The sequence below is a fragment of the Hyperolius riggenbachi genome, chromosome 5 (genome assembly GCF_040937935.1).
Source record: "Hyperolius riggenbachi isolate aHypRig1 chromosome 5, aHypRig1.pri, whole genome shotgun sequence".
NCBI classification, from domain to species: Eukaryota; Metazoa; Chordata; class Amphibia; order Anura; family Hyperoliidae; genus Hyperolius; species Hyperolius riggenbachi.
In genome coordinates this window covers 319,782,605-319,799,476 of record NC_090650.1, presented here as the reverse complement: position 1 = coordinate 319,799,476, position 16,872 = coordinate 319,782,605, and the positions used below count along the sequence as shown (strand labels likewise).

At 43.0% G+C, this 16,872-nt stretch overlaps 1 protein-coding gene across 3 annotated transcripts in view; it reads right to left on the bottom strand.

The window, feature by feature from the left end:
• Nucleotides 1-16,872, bottom strand: part of GREB1L (GREB1 like retinoic acid receptor coactivator) — a 194,658-nt gene that overhangs the window by 113,309 nt on the left and 64,477 nt on the right. For all 3 annotated transcript variants that reach the window (XM_068237238.1, XM_068237239.1, XM_068237240.1), the window contains exon 2: nt 1,093-1,161. The gene's annotated coding sequence lies outside the window, so the exon portion shown is untranslated. The remainder of the gene's footprint in view (nt 1-1,092; nt 1,162-16,872) is intronic.

The following is a 16,872-nucleotide window of genomic DNA, read 5'->3' as shown; positions in this document are numbered from 1 at the left end:
CATGCATGAGAACAAAAAAAGTGGAGCAAATCGCTTCTAGAAAATAGTCAGCAATTTTGAACTGTAAAGTTGGGACCTACATAGCAGGGACATAATAACAAAAACAGAGGCCGGCAACACAGGGTGGAAGTGTGGTCACAGTACTTCAAAAGCTAGCTATCCCTGTCAAGAAAGTTCGAAGACTGGGAGTAGCCTAGTGTTTAGATGAATACGTCTCATGGGCCCATGGTAGGAGCAAGAACAGAAGATCAAGTCTTAGCTATTTTCTTATGTGTAATGACTTTGCTTTAACGTTACAGTCAAAAGTTAGGTGCTGCTAGGTGAACCACACCTGCTTCACACCTACTACTCATAATCACGGTCTTTTGTGGCTGGATGGTGTAATGGTTAAAGGGAACCTTATCTGGTAATAAATAAAAAAAAAAAAAAGTTTTACTTACCTGGGGCATCTACCAGCCCCAATAGCTTCCTGCACCAGCAGGAACGCGTAAAAACGAACGCATGGCGGCCGGCCGACTCTCAGTCAGCAAAAACGAAACTAGCTGGCAGCAGGGGACCAGAGGAGCCATGAGTGACTGCGAGGGCACAGGATGGCTGCAAGGGGCTGGTAGATGCCCCAGGTAAGTAAAACTCATTTTTGTTTTACCGTTAAAGTTCCCTTTAATGGCTCTGCCTCTGACAAAGGAGACCTGGGTTCAAATCTCGGCTCTGCCTGTTCAGTAAGCCAACACCTATTCAGTAGGAGACCTTAGGCAAGTCTCCATAACACTGCTACTGCCTATATAGTGTGTCCTAGTGGCTGCAGCTCTGACGCTTTGGGTCCGCCAGGAGAAAAGCGCGATATAAATGTTTTTTGTCTTGTCTTTTAATATTCATTCATGCTGTTCAATACTTATTAGTATTCAATGCATTGTAAGCTGTTTTTGTTTTTTTTGAAACGTCAGTGATTTATGGGTTGTATTCTACTGCAGTAAATCCAATAAAAAGAAAACTGTTGAAAGAAATAAAACACACTCAGGTTGTAATATAAAAGGGCAGAGCTCAAAGCTATCCATATAGAAGTTTGGGCTGCTGTATTCAGTTCAATTGTACCTTTGAATCTTCACTTGTGCACGATTGACATGATTCCTTCGCTTTGTATTAAAGGATCTTCACCAGGCCCTGAAAAAAAAAAAAAAAGTTAAGCTTTTATCATTAATCAGGTTATTGAATTCCACACAAAACACTGAGATGCACAAGGTTTTCCTATTCCTTTGCTGCACAATCTGAAGTCAACTGTGCACTGTTATGCTACATACACACGGTGCACAACTGTCCCCCGTTGCATGGCTACAAGACTCCCTGGCAGCGACAGCTATCTACACGCCTCGCCAGAAAGGCAGAGACGCGGCGGAAGCTGTCTGTGAATGGAGCATCCCCCAGCCTTATGCTCCATTCACTTGCATTGGGTCTCCTGTCGCTGGTCCGCATACACACACAGACTAGCGACAGTTGCAGCGAAGTTGCGGTGACAGAACAAGTCAATCGCCTGGCGACAGCTCGGAGTAGCGACGGTTCGGGGCGCGCGCCTCATACACACGGGCGACCTGTCACCGCAACACGCGCGTGCCACGTGGCTGCAGCGACAGCCGTACCCCATGTGTATGAGCCATAAGAACTTTGGCTGCTTGCTTTCTCATTTTATACATTTGCCTTTACTGCGTTATTCGTAAAGTAGGGAACAAGTCAGGTTTTATTCAAAAAGTTTAAGTCATGCAATGGAAATCAGCAGCAAAAATGAGAAACACATATATATATATATATACACATATATATATATATATATATATATATATATACACACATATATATATATACACATACACATATATATATATATATCCCCTTACGAATGAATTACATGATTAGTTTAGTTAAAGCAAATAATAAAAAAAGTTATTGAAAAAGCAGCCTAAACCTTGAGCTAACAAAATTAGCTGAGAAGAAGGAAACATTACAGCTGCACTGATTCCACTTTAATCAATTCAACAAATAAAAGGAAAAAGGAGAAAAATCAATGTGTGGAATTCTCTATGGGCCTGCATTCTGCCCTGCAATGGGTGGCCTTGCCTCTCCACCAACATGAAGACGGTCACAGATGGTCTGCAAGGTCAAAATATATTGCTTCTGAGAAAACAGTGGGCTTTCACAAAGATCTTAATGATTCCAAATCTGCAACAACTGTAATCCAATCCTACATTTGATGGGCCTAAATAAGCATTTCCCCCTTGACACGTGCTACACACTTCACCTGCTAGTAAAGATATTAGTATTCCCTATAATCAGATGAAAATACACAGGGACCTTTGGCCTCTTGGCCACAGGCCTCCATTGATAGAGCACATTTTCCTAAATACCAGATCCCTTTTGTTGTCACTTACTCTTTCATCCATTATTTAAACCAATATATCAGCAGCAGTCCCTGCTCTGAAGCATTTCATTCATTTTAACATACAGACTCGTGTTCTGCTTCTTGCCACATGTATTGTGTTGGTAAGCAGCTTAGTATCACAATACACAGCTATTTCTACTTCTAAATCCTTGTAGAACTAAAGAGTTTTTTTTAAAAGATGCAACTGTTTAACTTTTGCACAAGTAGTTTTAACTTTTACAAAGAAGAAAATGTCCACATAACAAATATGTATTTAAATAAAAAAAATTAAATCACAGCATGCAGTAGACTGAGGAGAGCATAAGAACTATAAACCTAAAGTAAAAAATGGCCACAAACTGCTTATCCATTTTATCTCTATCCCACCCCAGGACTTACCCCCTTATATTGGTCAGGCCAATAAAGCTATTTTTGATTTGAAATTAAATATAGTGTATTACAATGTAGTATGATTAGTCATTATGGTTTTTTTAACATAAATGTGGGCCAACTTGTATAACTGTACCCAAGAGCCCAACAAAGAATTAAAAACACAAAACCTAATCAGGTTAACAGAAAAATTATACTGTTTCAATAGAAATGTAACCAGTTAAAACTAAAATTAAGAAATCCATTGAAAAAGACCACCTTGGAAGCTGAAGTAGCGCGTGACCATCTCGCTTTTCAAGACCTTTAGAATAGGACATGTGATCCATCTTTGTTCTTTTCCAAGCTAAACTGCTAACTCTTGATTTCTAACAGTATAGCCTTGTCTGTTCTCAGCTTCACCAGTCACCAAAACCCTTCCTGTATCACCATTTGCTGGCAGCAACAGCTCAAGGCCCATCCATCTTACAAAGCCTGGAGTGACAGATGCTCTTAGTGCAGCACATACTGTGTTGAGTGACCACCAGATAACATCACCAGGAACTGCAGTTAGGAGGCAGTGCCCTCAATGGCACAGGGACCGTCCACCCTTCAAAGGCTGAAATCAATGGTGAAAGCAGAAACTCTTCACTAATCAAGGCCAGATAAAGACAGCTTTGTAATACATTTTTTCTACAGTACACCAACTCCCTTGTTAGCAAATCATTTGAATGACAAACTGAATATTCTAGTGATGCCTCTAAAAAGCGGGAGAAAACTAATACCATACCAGTAAAGGGGCCCATACACTGGTCGATTTCAGCCATCGATCGATCAGAAATTGATTTTGTCACACTCCCAGATCGATCGATTTGCGGCCGATTACGATCGATTTGATCTATCTGACAGGATGGAAAATCTAGGTTGATCTGCTGCTGGCAGCAGATCGATGGCCCATAGAGTTGCATTGGATCTAATGGTGCAATAATGCATTTAGATCAATTTCCAATAGATTTCATTCTGAAATCTATTGGAAATCTGTTCGTAGTATGTGGCATACATCAGATAGATTCCTGTCATATTCAACTTGACAGGCATCTGACAAATTATCTGATGGTCGAATCTGCTGCAAATCTATAAGTGTATAGCCACCTTTAGATTGTTTCCATGGGAATTAGAGCACAACCATATATGTTACACAAAAGGAGCTGTTGTGCCTGGCACTTAGTGATGGGGGTATGGATTGGTCTCTGCACCTTTAAATGGAAGCTCCATCTTATTCCACTTCTCTGCTTTATGTATGTGAGGAAGCGTGCATCCAGGCTAACGTAGGCAGCAAGGGATTCACAGTACATATGAGGCAGTCCGTGCACAGCTTCCTTAATTCCTAGGGCCCTAGGACATACGCACGTAAACAAGCGCCACACCGGCGCAAAACGGCTGTTGCGCCGTCCCCTCATCCCCTGGTCACACTCCTGCACCAGTCTTTGATACAGGTCAGATCGTTCCGCTTTACACATGTTGTGAACCTGCATCTCATGTTATGTCTGCTGGCGAAAGTCAATGTTAAAATAAATGTGAATTAAAGAAGCTGTGCACGGACTGCCTCATATGTACTGTGACAACCATATATGTAGTCAATATGTGATTAAATTAAGAGATATTCATTTTCCTGAGCATGCATGCTTATATTAAAGCAGGCAAGAGTAGAAAATACATCCTAGAACCTCCAATTCTGGCTTACATTTAAAGAACCAATTGCAACTGACTGACAACCTAGCCACTTGCTCTCTGATCAATATGTAGCAGACTTTAAACTCCACATGACATACAGGACTTGTATGAAAGGAAATATATGTCCTGTAGCAATGTGACTAGTAGAACCCTGAAGTTAGCAGCTCTAGAACAGGGCTGAACAAGTTTCAAGGGCAATGTGTAGCCGAGGCTCACGCAATATTTTGAGCAGGACTGTGGAGTTGGAGCAATTTTGGGGTACCTGGAGTCGGAGACGTACAACAATGCACCGACTCCTAATAAATGTAAACTTTAAAGTGTACCTGAGATGAAAGACATCTCCGGTACCATAGTTACCTGGGGCTTCTTTAAGCCCCCTTGAGACCGTTCAGTCCCTTGCCGTCTCCCCAGGTGGCTCCTAACACCCGCAATACAACCCGAAAGCCTGGCCCGGCCAGGCACGCATGTGTGCAATGACGTGCGACTTAGCCAGGCTTTCAGGCTGTATTGCGGATGACAGCAGACCACCCGGGGAGACAGCAAAGGACTGGGTGGCCTCAAGGGGACTTGAGGAAGCCCCAGGTACATTTAAAACCTGAGATAGCTTTGAAAAAAATATGATTAAAATGTTCTATTTCTCAGATAATATTCATCATAAACAGATTGCAACTACAGTAAGGGCCTGAGCCCACTAACGCAGTTGTGTGCAAGTGTACGCAGTTGTGTCCGCTTTTCAGCATCTGTAACATTGATGTGTTGCTGAAAAGCGGACACAACTGCGTACAACTGCATTAGTGGGCTCGGGCCCTTATAGCAGTGCTTAGTCCATAAAAAAGGAAATAATAAACCAGTCACTGTATATTTGAGGTGTACACAGGAATTCTTTACATATGATAAACAACATCTCTGTGGTAAGAATAAAGCCCAACTCACTAGTCGAGATGGTCAATGAGATGCAAATAATTATGTTTTGTTGCAGGTTTATGCAAATGTATGCAAATTTATGCAGCTTGAAAATAGACTAATCAAATACCACCTTTGCAGGAGTTGATTGGTCTATTACCTTTTCATATACAATTTGTATAATCCTGCATCAACTCAGAATTATTTGCATCTCAATGACCTTCCCTAGCCACTACTGCGGTATCCAGCTGAGCCATTTTGAAAACTGATATTTATATATCATCTTATCATGTATGTTAGTATATTCAACGTCAACTGAGATGTTGGCGCTTTATAAATAATTAGTAACAAGAGTAATACTTTGTTCTATAAGCAGTAATTTGTTTAAGCAAGTGAATTTAAGTCTTCACACAAGTAACGATTGTCATCTCATGTACCAATTCCACATTAATTGGATGGCTGACAGGGTAGAGTGTCAGCCTCCTGGCCAGGAGCTTTTTGTTACCAGCACCAGGTGCCATCTTAACATAGCTTTCAAATTCCTAAGCTGTGGCAGTAATGAAATGTCTTATGTTACATACCTTTAATCAACCAAATTGTTATATGCAAATTAGAGGAGTTGAATTTGAGAAGTCTGAGTCAGTGGAATCAAACTGAGGAATTGGAGTCAGATAATTTTTGTACAGACTCCATAGCCCTGATTTTGAGTTCACCTCTATTTACTGTATTGTTAATAGAATGGACTCCTACATTTCTACTGGCTTTGAATTGGGCAGACTGGCTACTGAATTCCAAATTAATTTTCCACCCCCAATTTAGCAATGAGAGTACAACAAATCTTTACTGGCACCACCTCAACAAAGCCATATGTTTAGGTTTGCCGAAGCCTTAACTGCAAACAAAGCAGCAGGATGACCAAAACACTACTGGTGTGCCCTTAGTTGTCAGCTGCACATCAAAGATGCAAAATTCCCATTCTACCACATCCCAGAAGTGCTCTACTAGACTGAGATATGAGGACTAGGAAAGTCCTTTGAGTACAGCATCATGTTCAAGATGCTAGTTTGAAAAACATAAGTTTGCTTTCTTAGAACAGAAAGAATTTGCGATAATTCAGGTTGGAGTGAGCTTGAGATGTCTCCCAGTGCATCACTGCAATGATGTGTCAGCTTGTTAATTTGTACAGAGCCATAATAATCCAACATGCATAAAGACTGTTTCAGATTGTTTGATCCTCATCAGTGCATGGCATGGAGTAATTTGGCTCTATGGAGTAGGGCAACAATGGTTAATCTGCATATATTCAGCAGTGATGCACTGTGAGACACACTCCAACCTGAATTATCGCAAATTCTTTCTGTTCTAAGAAAGTACACTTTTGTTTTCCATAGCATTTTAGTAAGGGGGCTTCTAGGACCATTGTAGCCCCTCACACACTCCAATGAGTTCGGGTTCACCATGAGCCTGCTGGTTAGTCTGTACCATGCTAGTTTGAGATGATGTAAAATGTGCATCATGGTGCAATCTTTTTACCACAATTTTTCAGAAGACTGGCGATTTTTGGAGAGACGAGCGATCATTTCCACTATCTGCCAACGTAGGTACAGGTGCACAATTACACGAATGACGTTTGGCACCACACAGCAATAACAAAAAAATTGTATCTTTAAGATCCCTGATGACTCCTGTGCAAAGTACCAAGATCATTTGAACTCTAATTTGTGCCCGCCATATGCCGTTGCATGTTCCCACAGGTCGAATAATGGATCAGGGAACCCTGAACATCGGGAGGCATCGCTGTGAGGTTCCTCGATCTATTGTCCGCTTTACAGCCAGGTAGTCATTGCTTCTGAAATGGTACAGCTGGCACCTAACTTTGAATCTTTCATCACTAGTTGTTGATGCATCTGCCTCATAACAAGTCCTTTGGCTCTTGCATTAAACAAACTGGCTTCTAATTTCCTTATTAATGTGCATTACCACACTTTCAGCCAAACGTAGCATAACATGCCTGGTTATATAGTTGCAGTAATTCCCAAGGCCTTACCTATATAGTTTCCATAGCTCCCACATCTTGTACGGATGAAGCCAAAAGGCCGGAAGCAACTGTATGCAAGTTGGAATAAACAGCTATTCACTACGTGTGCAATAAATCTTAAGTGTCATGGTTGTGAACTACATAATGGGTGCTCCGTGTCCCTATTCAGGGTGAGCCCGCTGGTCACAACTGACTAGGTTTGTAGAGCCAGTACAGTCGCTGCAATAGATAGAACAAAGTTCAAGATTAGGCTAATGCAGCCAGACCTAGCAGTTTCAGGACTCAGATTGATATATATTAATTTGGCAGGAAAAATGTTGGATAAGGACTGGCAAGGAACAGGATACAGATAAGGATATAGACACAGCAGCACAGAGACAGAAAAATATAGGATCTCTAACTAGGCAGTCATGAATAGAACTTGGCTGCAGAGTAGTCAGAGTAATTAGCAGGGTCTGTGGACAGAATGAAGCTCTCAGCTGACAAAGGACACAAAGCTGATACTTTAGGTCACTGACCTGGAAAGATTAGCAAGTGAGCCAGGCAATTGGTCTTGTTTAAAAGGAAACCAACATGGCAACCTCCATGTCCAACTCTTAGACCAGTGTCAGCGTAAAGGGTCAGTCAACTCCTGCTTTACAAGACACTTTTAGCTGGCCTGAGAAAGGAAGACAGTGACCTAGGGAGTAATCCTCACAAGGAGCCCAGTACAGGTCCCTAGGGCTTATTAAAATAGACCAACAGTGGCACACTGACATGTAAGCAACGCTGCTTTCTTTTTATGAAACGACAGTCATTCAGAAATCTCATTTATATGACTAGCATTTGATTTTGCAGTAAATGCTTATGATTATTGTATCTGAATCCATATGTGGTTTCTCAGTTTGTAAAGTTGTCAAACAACATGCATAGTGTGCAGTCTCTTCTGCTAGAAATCTTCACATGTCCTCTTTATTTCAGAGGCATCAGGGGGTCGATTGGGAGTTGAAATTGCATTTTTACTGTCCCCTTTCTCCACCCAGCTCCTTCAGTGACCAGAAGTTTGAGCTAATAGCCTGTGTCAATTGTATCAAACTCACCGATTGCATCAGACCCCCCCACCTGGACATACTGCGCCGTGTGCGCAGTATGTCCTCCCTTCTTCACTTCTGGCTGCCGCATAGCGAGCGTCTCAGAAGCACGCTGACCCCTCAGTCTACTCTGGGCTGCGTGTGCGCTCCATTACACCAAGCGTCACATGCTAATCATGTGACGTTTGGTGTAATGGAGCGCACACGCAACCCAGAGGAGACAGAGGGATCAGCGTGCTTCTGAGCCGCTCGCTATGCGCCGGCACACACACACACACACACACACACACACACACACACACACACACACACACACACACACACACACACACACACACACACACACACACACACACACACACACACTTTTTTTTTTTTTAGCTGTCGTATCCTTTAATGGGCCCATACACTGGTCGATTTCAGCCATCGATCAATTCTATAGAAATCGATCAAGTAGAAATTCAAGTCGGCACCACCATAGTATTATGCTCTTTTAGTTTATTAAAAGACAAACAGACATAAAGTGCACTTTATGTCTGTTTGTCTTTTGATAAACTAAAAGAGCATAATACTATGGTGGTGCCGACTTGAATTTCTACTTTTACTTGAGGACGTGATTGGGACCTGAGTGCTGTGAGCCCCATTAGTCTGGCACACCACAACTTCAAATCTGCAGGAATGCTGGTTATTTCTTCATATATATAGAAATCGATCAGAAATAGATTATTTCAAATCAGCCTTACCAAGTATGAGGAAAATTAAACTGCGCTCCACTGGACCAGCACCTTGACACAACAGGGGATCGCAGCAATGAACAGGTCACTTCACCTTTAACACTTATTTATCTTTCCAAAATCACCGCGCTTTAACACCCTGAAAAAGATATTAGAAATTGCACATAGTGCCCAGTACTGCAAAACCAGTAGACAATAGACACCCCGTGCCGCACTCCAGGGGGTAGTGCCACCACCTTATAGGGACTAGTACTCGGTCTCCCCCTTTGTGGATGCACTCACCAAAAGCGCGTCTTGGGTCACTGCATATCAAATCCACAACTCCGGCCAGCCAAGAAGTAAAGCGTGGACCCGTCTCAGCACCTCAGTTTATTAAAATCGTTTTTGCATGCAGGCTTACAGATCAGGCGTATTGGCTCCGGCCGCGGACGCCCTCGAGCCACACGTCCCCGTCTGCCCTGCTTCCTGGTATGACGTCAGCGCGCCTCCGACTCCGCCCTACGCGTTTCGTTACTCTACGTAACTCATTCAGGGGCTGAAGACTACAACCCGACGTCAAACTAAATAGCCACACCGCGCCTCCTCCGCTCTGATTCCGCCCGCCGCAACGCCCTCCATCTTGTTGCTAGGCATCAGTCAAAGCGTGCTGGCTCGAATCAGCCTATCGAGTTGATCTGACAGGATGAAAAATCTAGGTCGATCTGCTGCTGGCAGCAGATCCATGGCCCATAGAGTTGCTTTGGATCTAATGGTGCAATAATGCATTTAGATCGATTTTCAATAGATTTCATTCTGAAATCTATTGGAAATCTGTTCCTAATGTGTGGCACACATCAGTAAAGGGGGTTCATACACCTAACAATTTTCCCACCCACATACAGCAGATTCGATCACTGTGATCTAAATGTCATCTAAATGTCAATCGGATTGCCGCTGTCAGCTTTGTACTACTTACTGCAGTGCTATGGGAATTTTGCTACAGCATTTTTTGGTGCTGACACAAAAACACAATTCACTGATCCGGAGATTGTAAATGCTGGGATCTCATGAGGTAAGCATATATAAAGAAACACATAATTGCATATTAACTTTTATAAAGTAATTCCGTAGAATTAGACTCAATGTTCATTCGACTACAATGACATTCAGTTGCTGGGATCTGCACCAGGGCAAGTAGGACTATCATAACCACAACCCAAAATATTATACAAAATAATTGCAGTTCTTAAAAAAAAACGTTAATGTAAAGGGGTATTGTGTGATGTGAACAATTTGGGCTTGTAGTGTGCCTGGAAACTGGGGCACCGCTATAGCCGTAATGTAAATTGTGGCTATGGCAGTGCATAGTGGACAATTTGGTTGTCAGAGTGCAGCTATATCATCAGAGGTGAGCTAGTGGTGGTGCATGGAGATCAGATACAATGTATCCTAACTCCAAATAGTGGTGGAGATGGTGGCAGTAGTTTTAAATAGCAAAGAAAGGTGCACATATTTCATCTACACACAGGAGAATTAAAAGGGAACCGGAAGGCGGTAAAATTATTTAAAATAAAGACATGCTGTAGCTGCAAATGAAAATTACATACTAACCTCACCATCAGTTCCTCTCAGAAGCTCACCATTTTCTTCTTAGAGCCCTTTTTCACTATCGCGAATTCGCTTGCGTTTTTCGCATGCAAATTCGCATAGCAATATTCGCAAATGAATGCGTTTTTCGCATGCAAATTCGCATAGCAATACAAGTGAATGGGACTGTTTCCACTTGTCAGGATTCCGTTGCGTTTTTCTGTGCAGAAAAATTTAGCATGGCAGAGCCATCAGAATTCGCATATCGCATACCGCTATGCGAATCGCATACAATGTATTTAATAGGAAATTTGCATGTGGTTTGGGTATGCGAATTCGCATGCGAATTCGCATAGAAACAATGGAAAACCACACCAGCACTGCCATGGTTAAATTCGCATGCATCGTTATCCATGCGAATTTTCATGCAAATTTGCATGAAAATTCGCAGAGACCCGCATGCAAAATTCGCATTCCGCATGCGAATTTTTACCGCTGCGATTCGCACCGCACAAGTGGAAATGCAGCCTCACAGTAATCCCTTCCAGTTCTGACAATATTTTGTCAGAACTTAAATAGACCAGTTGCTGTCAGTTATATATCAGCAGCTGTCAGTTACAACTGAATGTGCAAGGAAATGTCCATGTTTCCCTATGGCTCAAGTGGGCGATATTACAGTTTAACAGTGTGCTGACCAGGAAGTTGTTATGGGGTAATGGCCATTTTTAAAATGGAGGACAGAGAATTCCATTGATCACAGTGGACAAATGGGACGCAGGAGAGGAGAAAGATTGAGAAGTAGACTACCCAGAATGTAAGTATGACCTGTGTATGGTTATTTTGACTTTTTTATTTTTAGTTCAGGTTCTGTTAGGAGTGAGGAAGAGGGGTTAGTGTTAGGTATAGGTAGGCGGAGGTTAGTGTTATGCTGGGAATACACAGTTATTTCAGCAGATTTACTGGATGATTGATTTTACGATTATTTTTCATTCACTTCTATGAGAAAATTGATCAGAAAAAAAAACAAAATCACATCAGACCTGTCAGAAATCATCTATCAAGCCATCTATCTCCCAAAAAAATCTCATGGTGTATTCCCAGCATTAGGCATAGGTAGGGGGATGTTAGTGTTGGGCGCAGATAGTGGATGTTCAGTGTGAGAGTAAGGTTATGGAAGGCAACAGTAGAATAAATAATATTTGTAAAAATTACCAATCTTCTAATATCCGTAATCGACAATAGTACAATATCAGTATTACCACCGACAGTTTAGTACTGGTATTATTCCCAGAAATATTCCAAAACCTTGCGCTCCTATCCTGAGGGTGACAGGATATCACAATTTCTTGTTCTCCTCTGTCTTAATGCACGGTGCTGCTCCAATTAAAATTGGCAAGGGAAGGCAAATCTAATGCTGGATCCACACGGTGCGTTCGCGCGAGACGGTTTTCCCGGACATAGGAGAACGCGCTGCCAGCCACAGCGCGTTGCTGCCATTCTGCATGCGTGGGTAGTGGTGGACTGTACGAAGATTACAGCTTCAAAACCTAGGTTATGCTGGGAATACATGTTACGTTTTTCACGTTTAATTCTCAGCGCAATCTATTAGCCATTCGATTCTCTTATATTGCGCTCATTTTTCTTATCTATATTTCCATTCACTTCTATGAGAAATCGAGAGGAGAATCAGACATGTCGGAATCTTCTCATCAAAGGCATCTATCGGAACAATTCTCTGCAAAAAACATAACATGTATTCCCAGCATAAGACCTTATTTCCTTATCATGCAGTATATGTCAATGCTTTGCTTTCAGATATCAAGTTTTATGATACATTGCAATGAGGACCACATACCGTATATACTCGCATATATGCCAAATTTTTTACCCCAAAAAAGTGGCCCAAAAGTGGGGGTCTCGGCATATATATATGAGTCATGATGCTAAAGTGTCCTCCCTCGCTCCGGTATGCTCCCCCTCCACTGGAGCGGTACATGTAAAAAAAAAAAGTGTGCCTCCTCTCCAACTGGAGCGGATTCCTCCCCGAATATCCCCCGTGAATTGCAGAGCTTTCCGCACTTACCGGTCTAGTCCTGAGCCCCCGTAATGGTGTAGGACTGCCGAGTGCCAGCGTCACATGTCCGGAGCCCGTAATGCTGTCTGCGGGTAAAGGAGAGCCGAGTATCAGCATCACGTCTAGGAATTCCCTTCTTCTCTGACGCTCTCACTGTGTCTAATTTCTATGACACCATCTAGTGGCGTCTTGAGACACAGGGAAGAAAGGAATTCCTAGACATGTGATGCAGATACTCGGCTCTCCTCTACCCGCAGACAGCATTACAGGCCCTCGGACATGTGGCGCTGGCACGCGGCACACCTCTAACCACCGACACCAATACGGGGGCCACGTCTGCCTGGACTGGTAAGTGAACGCTACACTGCAGAAAGCTCTGCAAATCACGGGGATAGGGGGCAACTCCCTCCCCCTTCCATGTGCATCTCACTTTTCCATGTCCAGCACCCCCTTTCCATTACATGGGCATCTCCCTCTTCCATGTGCAGCAACCCCCTTCCATGTGCGTCTCCTGCCACGTGCAGCAACCCCCTTCCCCTTCCATGTGCGTCTCATTCTTCCATGTGCAGCAACCCCCTTCCATGTGCGTCTCCTTCCCCTTCCATGTGTGTCTTCCTCTTCCAGGTGCAGCAACTCCCTTCCCTTCCCATGTGCTGCACCCTGTTCCATGTGCAGCAACCCCCTTCCCCGTGCAGCAACCCCCTTCCATGTGCGTCTCCTTCCATGTGCAGCAATCCCCTTCCATGTGCGTCTTCCTCTTCCATGTGCAACGACCACCTTCCCCTTCCATGTGCAGCAACCCCCTTCCACGTGCGTCTCCCTCTTCCATGTGCAGCAACGCCCTTCTCCTTCCATGTGCATCTCCCTCTTCCATGTGCATCAACCCCCTTCCATGTGCAGCAACTCCCTTCTCCTTCCACGTGCATCTCCGTCTTATATGCGAGTCAATGACTTTTTCCTGCTTTCTGGGGTAAAAGTTGGGGGGTCAGCTTATATGCGTTTATACCGTATATACGGTACACACATGATATTTCTCCAGTGACAGCTGTCATTTTGTTATATTGGGATAAATCAGCCCACAGCTAAACTTCAATGATTTGATGCCCTGCACAGCACCTTTTTAACCTGCTGAGCGGTCTGGACGAGCTCAGCTCGTCCAACACCGCCAGAGGCTGCCGCTCAGGCCCTGCTGGGCCGATTTTTGTCAAATAAAAAGCAGCACATGCAGCCGGCACTTTGCCAGCCGCGTGTGCTGCCTGATCGCCGCCGCTCTGCGGCGATCCGCCGCGAGCAGCGGCGAAAGAGGGTCCCCCCAGCCGCCTGAGCCCAGCGTAGCCGGAACAAAAAGTTCCGGCCAGCGCTAAGGGCTGGATCGGAGGCGGCTGACGTCAGGACGTCGGCTGACGTCACTCCGCTCGTCGCTATGGCGACGATATAAGCAAAACAAGGAAGGCCGCTCATTGCGGCCTTCCTTGTTTATTCTGGGCGCCGGAGGCGATCGGAAGATCGCCTCCGGAGCGCCCTCTAGTGGGCTTTCATGCAGCCAACTTTCAGTTGGCTGCATGAAATAGTTTTTTTTTTATTTAAAAAAAACCCTCCCGCAGCCACCCTGGCGATTTAATCAGAACGCCAGGGTGGTTAAGTTATGAATTTGATCACTTAACTCTTGTCCTCTCTTCTGTCACTCTGCGATATCCTGTATGGTTTTGCCTGTCTCCTATCACAGGCTATCATGTGCAATCTGACCTAATCACAGGCACTTGTATGGTGTGAAGCTGATTGGCTACTAGGCACTTCTGCTGCATCACATGAGATGAGAAGGGGCGAAGCCTAAAAAGATTTGTGGTGGATATGTTCGCATTTTCTAACATGAATATTACTGTTTGCTGCAGTACATAACCATTCACAGCTCAGCTTGCCACTAATGCAATCAAGATTTACTGCTACTCCTGATTGTTATCCTGGTAAGTTTTTTCCCTATGAACATATAAAAGGTGGTCACCTGACCCGCATTGGAAGTGTAGAAGATGGCACCCAGAGGTTTGGTAAATGCATCTGCTGTGCACCAATCTGTACAGGGGAAGGTTAGTTTTATTGTATTTATTGTCTAGCGCTGTGTAATATTTTGGCACTTTATAAATACAGTAATAAAAATAATTTTTGGCATAGGGCAATAATAAACACTCACCTAAAGGATTATTAGGAATACCATACTAATACGGTGTTTGACCCCCTTTCGCCTTCAGAACTGCCTTAATTTTATGTGGCATTGATTCAACAAGGTGCTGAAAGCATTCTTTAGAAATGTTGGCCCATTTTGATAGGATAGCATTGTGCAGTTGGAGATTTGTGGGATGCACATCCAGGGCACAAAGCTCCCGTTCTATCACATCCCAAGGATGCTCTATTGGGTTGAGATCTGGTGACTGTGGGGGCCATTTTAGTACAGTGAACTCATTGTCATGTTCAAGAAACCAATTTGAAATGGATTTGAGCTTTGCGACATGGTGCATTATCCTGCTGGAAGTAGCCATCAGAGGATGGGTACATGGTAGTCATGAAGGGATGGACATGGTCAGAAACAATGCTCAGGTAGCCCGTGGCATTTAAACAATGCCCAATTGGCACTAAGGGGCCTAAAGTGTGCCAAGAAAACATCCCCCACACCATTACACCACCACCAGCCTGCACAGTGGTAACAAGGCATGATGGATCCATGTTCTCATTCTGTTTATGCCAAATTCTGACTCTACTGAGACTCATCAGACCAGGCAACATTTTTCCAGTCGTCAATTGTCCAATTTTGGGGAGCTCGTGCAAATTGTAGCCTCTTTTTCCTATTTGAAGTGGAGATGAGTGGTACCCGGTGGGGTCTTCTGCTGTTGTAGCCCTTCCGCCTCAAGGTTGTGCGTGTTGTAGCTTCACAAATGCTTTGCTGCATACCTCGGTTGTAACGAGTGGTTATTTCAATCAATGTTGATCTTCTATCAGCTTTAATCATTTGGCCCATTCTCCTCTGACCTCTAGCATCAACAAGGCATTTTCGCCCACAGGACTGCCGCATACTGGATGTTTTTCCCTTTTCCCAACATTCTTTGTAAACGCTATAAATGGTTGTGCGTGAAAATCCCAGTAACTGAGCAGATTGTAAAATACTCATACTGGCCCATCTGGCACCAACAGCCATGCCACTCTGAAAATTGCTTAAATTACCTTGGTTTCCCATTCTGATGTTCAGTTTGGAGTTCAGGAGATTGTCTTGACCAGGATCACACCCCTAAATGCATTGAAGCAACTGCCAGGTTGTTGGTTGGTTAGATAATTGCATTAATGATAAATTGATGAACAGGTGTTCCTAATAATCCTCTAAGTGAGATTATATATATATATATATATATATATATATATATATATATATATATATATATATATATATATATATATATATATATATATATATATATATATATATATATATATATATATATATATATATATATATATATATATATATATATATATATATATATACACACACACATACAGTGGAGGGAATAATTATTTGACCCCTCACTGATTTTGTAAGTTTGTTGAATGACACAGAAATGAAAAGTCTCAGAACAGTATCATTTCAATGGTAGGTTTATTTTAACAGTGGCAGATAGCACATCAAAAGGAAAAACGAAAAAATAACCTTAAATAAAAGATAGCAACTGATTTGCATTTCATTGAGTGAAATAAGTTTTTGAACCAGTACCAAACATTAAAGCAGCCCATACATTCAGCCGATTTTCTGGCCGACCGATCGATCCCGATCGATCGATCAATCGATTGCAAATCGGTTGGCCAATCGACCGATCGACGGCCGATTTCGATCGAACTTGCAGGGTGGAAAATTTAGGTCGATCTGATGAGATTGCTTATCAGTTTGCATTGGCCTTAATGGAAATCTGATGGCAAAAAAATGCCATCAGATC